This window comes from Impatiens glandulifera, chromosome 1 (assembly GCF_907164915.1).
Source record: "Impatiens glandulifera chromosome 1, dImpGla2.1, whole genome shotgun sequence".
Taxonomy (NCBI): Eukaryota; Viridiplantae; Streptophyta; class Magnoliopsida; order Ericales; family Balsaminaceae; genus Impatiens; species Impatiens glandulifera.
Window position 1 is genome coordinate 130,006,738 of NC_061862.1, and position 11,773 is coordinate 130,018,510.

At 33.4% G+C, this 11,773-nt stretch overlaps 1 long non-coding RNA gene across 3 annotated transcripts; it reads right to left on the reverse strand.

Moving 5' to 3' along the window:
• Positions 1 to 5,323: 5,323 nt before the first annotated feature.
• LOC124930829 lies at positions 5,324 to 7,137 on the reverse strand. Of its 3 annotated transcripts, none has more exons than XR_007098680.1 (7): positions 7,047 to 7,137; positions 6,794 to 6,874; positions 6,566 to 6,719; positions 6,291 to 6,426; positions 6,142 to 6,201; positions 5,922 to 6,071; positions 5,324 to 5,728 (listed from the first exon to the last, which is right to left on the reverse strand). It is a non-coding gene; the product is annotated as an uncharacterized LOC124930829 (long non-coding RNA). The 3 variants fall into 3 exon arrangements; XR_007098681.1 differs by having other exon boundaries at positions 5,325 to 5,728; positions 6,809 to 6,874; XR_007098679.1 differs by having other exon boundaries at positions 6,566 to 6,874.
• Positions 7,138 to 11,773: the final 4,636 nt, after the last annotated feature.

Below are 11,773 nucleotides of genomic sequence, written 5' to 3' on the forward strand. Positions count from 1 at the left end.
GTAAACCGATCGGTAGCATATTCGGTAAACCAATCGGTAGTCTGACCGGTAGTCAAACTGGTAGACCGATCGATAGCACATTCGTTTTTACATCAGAAGAGCAGTCGGTAGATTGCTCGGTCATATAAGAGGCGCAACCGATAATATGTCATAATGGCTTTATACAAGGCGCAATCGGCAGTTTCCACATCAATGATATGCAAAAAGGATCCGGTAATTGCAGAAAGCATTCCTTAAGTGTCTAGACTGTCTTATTGCCATTTTGGTGAAAGTGTGATGAAGATCTCTTGGGAGAACACGTCTTCCAACCTAATCTAGATTACCATTTTGGTGAAACTCTGATTATAATCTCTTGGGAACAGACGTCTGCCAACCTAATCCAGATTACCATTTTGGTGCAAGTCTGATGAAGCATATTGGGAACAGTTGTCTGCCATATTATTCCAGAATGCAAACCCATTAGAAAATAAAATTGTATGTTGATTGTCCCTTGGAAATCATTAATCCAATTAATGATCTTTTGGATTATCTTCACCAAAATATAGACAAGAACAAAGCATGTCCTCAAAGATGTACTACACTGATATTCAACCAATCAAATTCAAGAAACAATGTACTATGAAGGGATTATATCCATTGAAGAAGTAGAATATGACTGTTCTCATATTTCTATTTAAGCGAACAAAGTTCAAATGGATCAAGCACCTTTTGCACGACAACCTTGATCGTTATCTTTATTGAAGCTATCCATTTGACAAGCTAATCAATATTCACAAGTGTTAGAGCCTTACAAGTGTGTATTACAATTTCATCTATTCTGTGTGAGTGGTGAGTATTGTAGGTTGACATAATCTGTTTCTTTTCAACAGAGTTAGCTTATTGATAGGTCGAAATCGAGCAGTTACTAAGCCTCGAGTGTTCGACGTAAGCGTTGTAAACGGTCTGAATATTTAGTGAATATCATTCTCAAAGGTTTGAGAAGAAGGGGTGATGTAGGAGTTTATCTCCGAACATCCATAAATCTTGTGTTGTGTCTTCTTTCCCACATTACTTTCGAAACCGATTACTTGTTGTTTCAAGTTGAAACAAATACTTCCGCGCTTGAACTCGGTTCAAAAGTTTATAACAACTTATGTAGAATAGAGACTGATATTAACCTCTAATAGAGTTTTTATCAACCGACGTGTGTGTAAGCGTTCACCTTTGTGAGACCTCAGTCTTCTTTGGCGATCCCGATCCTAACAATTTTTCAATCATAATGCCTTATAAACTGATATTTTTCAGGTATATTTCTCCCTAGTCATCGTCATCAACAATAGGTACCAATATTTAAATATTGTCGTTACAATTTTTAAATACACAAAAATATTTGCATGTCCGGGACTGGAAAAATAATTGGTTAAATAAAACATTATACAACCAATTTTCAAAAGTCAAGACTTTATAAAGTGAGACCATTTTTAAAATAGGAACGAAGGATAAAGGGCGAAAGTCCTTTCCCGAGTGTCACCACTAAATGAAACTCTAGTGAAAAATACGTTTGTACACGTACACCTTTTATTGATTTTAAAAATCAATTGACGATTCTATTTTAAATAAATAATATTTTAATTATTTTAAATTAATTTAAACACAAATTTTCATCAATCAAATTTTAATTTGATTATAACAAATCTAAAGGTTATTTAAACTTGAACCCAAATTAATAATTTTTATAATTAATTTCAAAAGCTGTCAAGATTTATTTAAAATGTTTTAAAATAATGTTTTATTTTTTAAAAAATCATGACACGCAAACCGATGTTAAAATTCCTCGAACATCGAGCTTTTCCGAGACAAGGGTTTTCCGGGGGTTACAGCTTTCAGACAACTCTGCAAGGGATTAAATGTATAACTCAAAAACATAAACTTGAATTTTGAAAAACATTTGTATCACGTTTTCAATTTAATAGGCATATCCCTAACGGTACAACACTTAAGGGATGTATATGTTTTATTCCATTAAATCCTTATACATGCAAAGGATACATAACCCTAACATTACTTGTAAGAAGTATACAATTGTAATCAGTACTTCTACACCTATGTGCAAAGATTGTCAATGAAGAACGACAACTAGTTACTAAATGAGTGATGTTGCAAGAGGAAAAACTAGAATGCATGGGATTGACCCCACCATTTGGCGAAGAGCCTTCCGATAGGACATTGGAATTGTTGAGGTGGGGGAAATTCTCGATTGAGGTTATATTCCCTAGTTTATGGTGGTGGTTTACCTCTCCACTATCGGTGAATGATACTCTCTTATGATTCCTCTTAGCACAAAAAAATTGGATACTCTCTCCTAACCAGTTGTTTGTCGTGCCTAAACAACTAAACCTCGTCGCTACAACCCCTGTGTGACTACAATATATGTATTATGTGTATGCATCTATAGTCTACATGAACATCTAAAAATAATCCTTCTTCAAAACAAGCAAATTTTTGTAAATGTTTTAAATTTTCAATCTCAAACGATGTCCATGCTAAAGGATATCGCCCTGATCCCATGGATCGATAACTTCCACAAAAACAAGTGGAACCATGAGATCTATGGACAGACCCTCATCATGAGTTTCATAAACTTCAAGATAAACAAAACCTTCATGATGAAAATAAAAGGAGGTGGAGCTCCGTGGGACAAGTATACTTTATGAGAGAAAGGAAAATGTATTAAGCCATAAAATAATTTCGAGCTATCCTGATAATGGACAACAAGAATATTATGCATTTGAAGTCATTTGTGGAATCAATGTCCTTGAGAAAGCTCTTGCAAAAGGAATAAAGATATACCAAGACAACATCCGAGACAATCCTTAAAAAGAATGTCATAAACTTCCAAAAACGGAGGTAAGAAATGTAGTAATCCCCTTAACCATGGGCACCTCCATGATGAAGATAATGGTCCTATTGGCTCACTTCTTCCTGACTCCAGCAGATGACAAGCCATCCTCCAAAATCCTGTAGGTAACATACCACATGTGTATGGGAAACAAAGACCCCTCGGGTATCTTTCTAGTTGGGACACTAATGAGTTTGAACGATTCATTCATAACCTCCATCGTTAGCAAAAGAGGTTCACCTCTAGTTCTCTACATATGGTTGCTCGATAAACTCGGACACCTGCCGCTAGTATGTCCTAAAGATATCTTGTCCCATTCTCTTCAATATCGAAAGATGAGGAATGCTTCGCCTGAACCTCTTATAGAGAATGACGATGAATTCAGGGAGTTACTCCATTGGTATCCCATCAAGAAGATGACTTACATGATGGATGATCAACCCATGATCATGCTTATGGGCTTGGAGTAGGTCACCTTCTATTACACTCACGATTTGTTCAAAGAGTTCGGTCATAACTTTATGCCCCCTTACACATGAAATATCATATATATAGATAGGTTGATTGACCACAAGGCCTATATAGGATATCTCGAGAGGTGGCACAATGCCTCCTAGATGAGAATCCCAAAGGAGCCAAAGAACTACCTGATTGTCATTCTCGAAGAATACGAGCAGGTTAAGAAGAATGAAGAGGATGAAGTTTCTAGTGTAGGAACAGGCTACGGCATGACTTAAAGCCTACAACCTCTATCGACACTTTTTCCCTTTTAGACTCTCTCTATAAATGTCAACAAGAGAGATACGTCTGTAACAAACTTAACGATTGTGTTTTGTATAAAAACTATTTGTTTGGCTTTTGAATCACAAGGAAATGTACATTCCCTATGATTCATTTTACATGCATATGCATTGCGTTGTACTTAGTTATAATTGCAAACTCTCACTTCTTTCTCTTTGTAATAGTCCACGACTACGACAACTATCACAACCCCGGAAAGAGAGACTCATAAACTGGACGCTTTATTCGCCACAATATGGCCGAGGAAGCACCAACACCTGAAATAGTCTCTACGATCAAATTCAGGGAAATGAATGCATCTTTGCAACATGTGACGGAACAACTCGCGATGATCACAAATTCTTTAGCTAATAAGGAAATACCGTCCACATCCCAAGACATGCCTTCTTCCTCTTGATTTCCTAACTAAGCTATCCCAGTTATGTTCACTCTCATCAATCCCCGTCCTATTGGTCCTAGAACTCAAGAGGAAGAAATTCTCTATGAAGACTCTAAAGAAGATTTCGATCAAACCACACAGGCACAACATGGGACACATGAGGAAATCCTTAACCCCCTGGAACCACATGAATGACCAATTTAAGTGGCCGAATAACCATCGCTAACGGAATATGAATGCTAGATGATTGAAGTTCAAGGCATGCAGACAGAGATTCAAGCCTAGCTAAATAAAATTATTAAGGGCAAGATGAACACTATGACTAGAAAGATGCCATGAGGACTGTTGAACAAGCAGTCATTCTATTGGGCATAAAATTACCAATCATATCCAAGTACATCGGAAAGAGAAATCCATCTGTCTTTTTCAAAATGTAAACTTCTGTAATAACTCCACTATGACTTGGAGAACCGATAGTTCTTCATTTATTCCCCTAGTACGACGCTTCTCTACGCTGGTATCATCAGCAAGATGTAGTGTATCTATAAATCATAGAGGAACTGACTACAGCGTTCATATAACGCTTATGCACCTCAACTTGGAACAACTAGAAAAGAGGTTGAAGAATATCAAATAAGAAGTAAATGAGAAATTTTTCGTGTTCATCGAAAAATGGAATGACTTAGCCAAAAATATTTCGTTTAAGCTATTATTAGCAAAACCTCAAACAAAAATGTGTGAGCTATGTAAGAAGTTGTCATCAGTGCCAAATTTATGCTAACCTAAATCATACTCAAGCCTCGCTCCTTTACAATATGACATATTCTCGACCATTTTCTATATGGGGCATCAATATCATTGGGAAAATTTATCTCCACACTAGTAAAAAAATGTCGTATAGCGATTGGTAAACCAATCGCTATTAACCTCCAAACCAATCGTTATAGGCCTAGAGCGATTGGTAAAATACCAATCGCTCTCAATCGTTAGAAATCTCCTCGCAATTGACTTAATGGGCAACGACGATATGTATATAACCAATCGCTATAAGCCTATAACGATTGGTTTATTAACCAATTGCCACTTACTTTAACAAAAAAATAAATAAATAGAGATTGGTTTATTAACCGATCGCCACTTCCTTTAACCAAAAATAAAAAATAAAAAATTATTTTTTTAAAAAAAATTTTAAAATTTTTAATTTTTTTTTAAATATTAGTGGAATCAGACCTTCTTCTGTGACACACTAGCAATCCATGGGCCAAAAATATGTGAACAGAAGCAGATTCTACAACACCCTGTAATTTTGAAGCAAATATTGCTGGAATAGCAGCCTTATCAATGAAATCAACTGATAGGGAGATTTTTGTTGGTTTGCTGCTACTTAGCTCAATATTTTGACCATACCAAACATCAAGAAACTTAATAAATTTACCAAACATGATACACAGTAATATGTGATGCAAGTGCCACTGAACAAGCTAGTAAGCACTCAATTTCGGGGCCTCGTGTTGACTGCATCTGCTCAACTGGCATGGAAGAGAACTGTAGAAGTCCATCACAACTGTCCTTGTAACCCCCCCCGATAAGAGTTGATGGTGGAGCAGGAGGAAACTGAGCCAAACTCTCTGCACAGTTGTTTCCTCTCCAAGGGCGGGTTGTTTTGTGCCCTACATCACAAAATCAATTCATTACCTAATAGACTGTAAACATCACAATAATTATTCAGAATTTAAGGTTTTTTTACTAAACCCTGATAAAGGACTACAATTCATTGATATCAAAAACAATCAATCAAAACACAAAAACAAAAAAAACAAAAAAAGAAATTATATGTTCTCCAATTTGGTCGACTTAAGATACCTGATTGCTCTAGCTTTTCTTGTCTCATCTTCCACTATAGTAGTAGTGGTGGTTGTGGTAGTAGTATTTGGAGCAGCAGCAAACCTCTCAAGCCTAGCTTTCTTTTTCACATCAGCAGCAGTTGCAGTAGCAGGCACAAAAGTCCCAAACCTAAGAGAACAACAAATCTCAAGAACAAAACGAAATGCAAAAGGGAGAACAAAAACAAATGCTGTAAAACCTTTCTGCTCTTGTCTTCCTCTTCTGATCCTCTGAGTTCTTCACTAATTCTGATGTGGAACTATATATTGTTTTATAACATAAGTAAGATGTGTGTTAAAACACAATCACACCCATATTTAAAGAAGTGGATTAAGAAAATGATGTTACCATCCTGACAACAAAAAAAAGCTTCAACTGCCACATGCCATGCAATCTTCTCGGTTGGTTAAGGAACATATACCATCTGTGACTTCTGGGTATCGAGATCATCATCTTCTTCTTCTTCTTTCACCTTGGTCTTTCCCTGCATTACATTGCATTTCCAGATAGAAAGAGGACATAATGATTATCTATAATTGCATTGCCACATAGAACGGGGACATCATTATTATCTATAATTGCATTCTAAACTCAAAATATATATATAAATATATTATCATTACTTGGAGAATGGTTGTATCAACTGTGAATTTTATTACATCAGCAACATCACGGGTTCTCAAGTAATACATCCTTGTTTTCGAACCCTTCGCCAACCCCCAAAACAAACACATATTAGCACAATAGGATTTCCTACCAATCATTCTATTTATTTACCTGTCATAATAATGTCAAAGTTAAACGTTTATGATCAAATAGATGGTTTAATATGAATTGTCAGTCGAGAATACCAAGATGCATTATACATTGAATAGATCAATTGTGCATTTCAAAATGAACACGATTACAGGCCTCAGCTTAATATCTTCCTCCTGAAAACATAAGGAAAGAAACATGACCAGCTTATTTCATATCCTTTGCTTTAATGACAAAAAGAAAAAATTAGGTGCAAGCCAAGTTGAGTAATAAGAAAACAAATTAGAGAGAAAGCAATTACCATAATCATTGATTTAAGCAAAGATAAGAACAAAATTCAAATCCTACCTTCATTTTCAGTTTTTTTGCTCTTCTGTATATATTCCGTTGAGAAAGCTCTCTGCTTTACTGATCCTGATAATTACATAACAATACAACATAAAAAAAACTGTTAGAAAAACAAGGTAATTAATATGCTTAAGAGGATCCAAACTATGATCAAAGAATGCAAAGGCTACTTAAGATTGGAATGGTCAATTCAATACATAAGAGAAATGAAACCTAAAATACATATTAAATAGACATGCACTTTACAGAAGCTAAAATGGTTTAAACAAAAATCAACTCATCAACCAATAGGATCATAAAATTGCATGTGAACAAATTCACTAGGACGTGATTGAAGAAACAGAAGAACCAATTGGAAGAAAAATATATAATCAAACAGTGATAAAGATGAAAGGTTATTATGGACCAAAATCTGACAATTAGCATAAGATGGCTTTCATAAACCTGATCGAGAGACACGCTGCTAATGAACGGGGAAAAGAATATGAAAACGCTGGGAGGAAAGAACGGCTGAGTCTCTTGGGTTGAAAGGGTTTTAATAGGTTTATGGCGATTGGTATTGTAACCAATCGTCTTTACTTCAACTAGTAGCGATCGGTCTCTTGACCGATCGCCATTAAGACAGTAGTTGCGATTGGATTTCAATCCAATCGCCATTAAGACAGTAGTAGCGATTGTTCTTAATACCAATCGCTATGTTTGCTAGATAATTTCCCTTTTTTCACTAGTGTCATGTTTTAAATGGACACGAGTTCATACTCATAGCCATGGTATACTTTACCAAATGGGTTGAAGTAGTCTCTTATAAAGTCTTGAAATTATCTCAAGTGGCAAAGTTCATTCGCACTAGCATCATAACTAGATATCGAGTCCATCACTCCCTAATTTCAGACAATGGTCAACACTTCTAAGGAAAAATGTTGCAATTGCTCGACGAATTCAAGATTGAGCATCATAAGTCATCGCTCTATAAACACCAAACCAATGGTGTGGTCGAAGAGGCAAACAAAAACATGACTATGATCGTCAAGAAGATGACAAACACGTATAAGGATTGGCATGAGAATCTTCCATATGCCTTATGGGGATATCGTACACCTACTCGAACATCAACGGACAAAACTCTCTACTCCCTAGTTTACGACATGGATGTCGTACAACCTATCGAAATTGAGATTCCTACTCTAAGAATACTCTTAGGAAAAAAAAATTAGTGAAGAATATTGTCTTAAATCTCAATATTATCAACTGATGTTAATGAAGGACAAAATGTTAAACGCTTTATGTAAAACTCAAGCCTACCAAAAATGAATGTCAAATACCTTCAAGGAAATTGTAAAACCCAGAAACCTCAAAGAAGGTGATTTGGTTCTTAAACAAATCCGGGAACTCTTAGACCCTAGGGGCAAATTTCATCCCCAATGGGATGGACCCTTCCTAATCAAGAAAATCCTCTTTAGAGGAGTTTTCCACCTATCTACAATAAAAGACGAAGAGTTCATTGCACCAAGCAATCTCGATGCGCTCAAAATATATTTTGTATAATATCAAATTATGCACAGAATAATTTAAAGCTCAATCTTGAAAGAATCTTATTTCAACATAATTCAATCCCAAGTTTTTTGTATAACTTGCACCATGGATAGATACCTCATGTCCGAACTATGATAAACCTGATTCTTCTCATGCAGAAAAATAAAGGAGAGAAGATACGTAGGAAACTCGCATGTTTGCAGGCCCGATCTTACCCTTTCCTCAAGAGAAAGAGAAAATCTTTTGAGAAAGGAAGAAAGCCTTGATCCCATCTTAAAAACATTGAGACGAATTTTAGGAAACAAGTAGGGGCAAAGTTAAGAGCATCGCTTTCATTCAAGTGATATTCTCATAAATAAAACCGATGATTTCACAATGACTCCAATTCAAGAGATATTGGTCATAAGCTCTATTTCGTTTGTACGTGATTATCCAAAGAGTAACCCTCCATAGAAGGTTTTTAAAGGGAAAAAAACTCGGAATAAACCCTATAAAAGTAAGGTCATGAGCTACAAATCGAGAAAAGACACCTCATTACTCCTTTTGTTAAAGAAAGAGATGTTTAAAACTCGACGCTTTGGGAAGAAAAAAACCAAAAAAATGAAAATTCCAAAAAGAGAACCGGAATAAACCCCGAAAATATCTAAAAAGAATTGAAAAGTGTTTTTGTGTTGGTTGAGGTATTTAAATTACTATTCGTGCTCACTCAGACTCTAGTCTTGATTGCTACGACAAAAGAAGATTGTACCAATTCTACCAGATATACCCTGCAAACCAATAAAACGGCTCAAGAGGTTGAGGTATTGAAATCACCATTCGTTGCTCACTCAGACTCTAGTCTTGATTGTTACTGCAAGAGCAACTATATAATAATTCTACCAGATATACCCACGAGTCAACAAGAGAAAAAAAAGAAAAATAAAAAATGAAAACTCAAAGTAGAAAGTTGATAAACCTCTCCAAAAATGTTGTAGGATGAGTGAACTTTTAAGAAATATGGTTCAAGGCCACACAACCCTAAATAGTTGCACCCTTGTCAAAATATAAAATTTTTGACTATCTTCTTCGAAGGTTATGATTCTGAATTATCTTTTATAAATGAGATTGACCCCAAAACTCTTTTTTACACAAATTAGCCCCTCACAGAATATGGTGAGGCCCTTCTCCTTTTTCAGTTTTGCGATCTGACCCCGCATTGGGAAAAATGGCCTAGAACTTATTTTTGGACTATTTTGACTCCAAACTTTAGTTCTCACTAAGATAAGCCTTGACGCTCTTAGTTTGGGCCTTAAGTCTTTCTTTGCGCTTTAAATTAGTCTTTACGTTGGGATAAATTGCATAAAAAAAATATTTGTGGGCAACTTTTGACAAACTGTGTTTTTTTAAAGAGATTTTAAGAAAATATATATTTAGAGAGGCAATTCTATCTTAATTGCATTAACTTTATTTATAAACGTTATTTAGGTCATAATGACTAAAACCTAAACCCATTAAAGCCAAAATACTTGTTAAACTTTGTTTGAAAATAATTTTAATCTTATTTTGGCCATAACTTTTACGATTCAGTTAAGATAAAAATGATTTTTTTAACTGTTATAGGTCAATCCGAAACATAAACATTATTTTTCTGAAAGAAATCAAAAAAATGTTTTGAATTTTTCTTTGTTAGCTAAGGCTTCTTAAAAATTTAATTGACGAAATTAAAATTGACAAAAATTAGATAAAAATATTTTGAAGTGTAAAAGATTCTACACCACTCTCATTGAGGAACTAACACAAAATAACTACTAAGGAATCATGATCATGAATAACAACTTAAGGTTTATGATATTCTAAAATAAAAAACCTCCACCAAAACCGAATGTTGTACTCTGTTTTCTTTATCCTTTAATTAAAAGGTTTGTTCAACGACATCATATTTATCCTCGCGAACCACGAACCTTGAGATGTTTTTTTTTTTCTAGTCCCTTCTTTACTTATTTGTCTTTAAAGGCATAGTGGAGACATGTTGTAATTTATGAGTCACTAGTATAATAAATAAATATATACTAAAATAATGTGATCTCATATGAAATTAAATTTATGATTTATGAGTGTATTTATCATGAATTTAAAGTTAGAATATATTAAGTGATATTTCTAATTTTATGAATGGACTAAATTATAATTATTCAAGCTAATATAAATAACATGTTACTTATTTTGTAAAGGTATGATCTCATTTGAGATATGATCAATTTTATTTTTGTATCTCATCAATAAAGAGAGATAAACTAATTTGGACTCACTCATAAAATTTATTTCAAATAATATTATTGTGTATATATATTAGTTTTTGATAATTTTAAACTATAATATTAGGAATGTATATATAAAACCATAATTAATATATATGTATATTTATATTTATATTTATATTGATTTTAATAATTTCAATCAATTTAACAATAGATTTAGAGATATTATATATATATATATATATATATATATTAATTAATTAATTTTTTGATAATTTTAAATAATTGATATTATTTAATAAATAAATTCTTTTTGACTAAGTAATTATCATTAACATAATTAAATGGATATTATATATATATATAGTAATGATATATATATACAACACGCACCTCCCTCATTTTGAAAGAAAGAGAAAACACATCTTAGAAAAAATATAAGAAAGAGAAAAATATTTTTTCTTTCTATATATATATAGGTGCTGTATAAGGGTGTTGTATATATATCATTACTCATATATATATATATATATATATATATATATAAATGATTAATTAAGATTTAGTTAAAAATATAATTTTATTTTTTATAATAAAATAAAATAAATTTTAAATGTTTATTTGGTCTAACTATATATTATTGATTTAGTTATATACAAAAAAAAAAATGATATTATTGTTTATTATGTGAATTGTATTGGTTATACAAATAATCACTAAAGTGACAATGTTGATTGAAATTGATTAAATAAAATTTGGAATGGTAGTATTGTGTAATTAATTAAACTAGCATTTATCCCGTGCATTTGCACGAGTGCACGAGTGATAATATAAAAAATCGTAAAAAATATTACAGTAAAATTTTTATGGGCAATCCGACCTGAGTATCTATTTACTCTCACATATATTCAAATTAACCAAAGCTCTCGACCCGGCAATCTGGACACTTTAAAAATT